Consider the following 659-nt stretch of genomic DNA (forward strand, 5'->3'; position numbering starts at 1 on the left):
AGGGAAAAGCAAAGGGAACACAGCTGGGCTGGAAAAGGGGATGAGGAGTGAGGGACAAGACCAGAGGGAAATTCCCTCATTCCCCATCTCAGTCTTGCACAACCTCTCACAACAAAGGTGTTGATTTGCCCATTTAAACCAAGGAAATTAATTTTGAGGTCAGAACTATCCTGGCAGCACCATCAGACACCAGACAGGAGGAGAAATGACCCCTGTGGCAGGCAGAGGCTCCCCTGTGCCTCAGGATCCTGGGTTTGGGAAGGGCAGCTCAGCCAGGTGAGGATCTCACACCAGGCACTCACAGTGAATCTGCCAGGCTGCCTCTGAGCAGTGCCAGGTTTTATTTCCTCAGCCCCAGCCAGGACAGCTGGCTTGGTTTGGAAAGACAGGAGTCTGCTAAGGAAGGCAGGAGCCTCCCCTGAAATGGAGAATGTGAACCCCCTCCCTCTGAATTGCTATAAATTTTAAATTAAGGGGCTCTCAGGCAACAAATATGGGAGCAGGAAATAACAGTTCTTTAATAGGGAAAGGAAAAAATGAAAGGATAAAATAAACAATGCAGTGCACTAAACCAACACTGACAGAGTCAGAACCCAACCTGACACCCTGTGGGTCAGGGTGCTGGCAGCAGTCCCATTGGAATTGTGGCTCAGCCCTCC

Source organism: Geospiza fortis, unplaced genomic scaffold (assembly GCF_000277835.1).
Source record: "Geospiza fortis unplaced genomic scaffold, GeoFor_1.0 scaffold43, whole genome shotgun sequence".
Taxonomy (NCBI): Eukaryota; Metazoa; Chordata; class Aves; order Passeriformes; family Thraupidae; genus Geospiza; species Geospiza fortis.